At 28.4% G+C, this 443-nt stretch overlaps 1 protein-coding gene across 1 annotated transcript in view; it reads left to right on the top strand.

Moving 5' to 3' along the window:
- The window catches only part of LOC107612980 (pyruvate kinase 1, cytosolic), a gene marked incomplete in the record, with an annotated part of 18,243 nt that overhangs the window by 2,034 nt on the left and 15,766 nt on the right, over window positions 1-443 (top strand).

Here is a 443-nt window from a genome sequence, read left to right as displayed (position 1 = left end):
ATTTGGCTCAAGTTCAAGTGCGACTATATATTAATTTTCTGAATTTACATAACATTGACCCTCTTTGAATCTAGGCATCCTAACAAATTCAGAAGTATTTAAACATCAAAATAAGACTATATGAGGACCAAAAGAATTTAAATTCAATCTCAGCAATCCCAAAAGGTAAAAAATACTGTGACAATTGCGCAGAACCTTTTACTTAATAATACTGATATAAGAAGCTAAATAATACTGAATGAATAATGAATTAATTCTTGAGGCTCGAGCTTATGTTTCTTGATACCAAGGCTTCTGTTATTGCATATCATCAAAATTTACTGTGATTTTCATTTGATAAATTTTATCCTTAGATGTACTTTCTATATGTGAAAATACTGTATAAAGATCATTTAACATAGAAATATGTACTCATTTTTATCCAATTTCAGGTTATGCTAGAC

Source organism: Arachis ipaensis, chromosome B08 (genome assembly GCF_000816755.2).
Source record: "Arachis ipaensis cultivar K30076 chromosome B08, Araip1.1, whole genome shotgun sequence".
In the NCBI taxonomy this organism is placed as follows: domain Eukaryota; kingdom Viridiplantae; phylum Streptophyta; class Magnoliopsida; order Fabales; family Fabaceae; genus Arachis; species Arachis ipaensis.
This window is presented reverse-complemented; position numbering and strand designations above follow the sequence as displayed.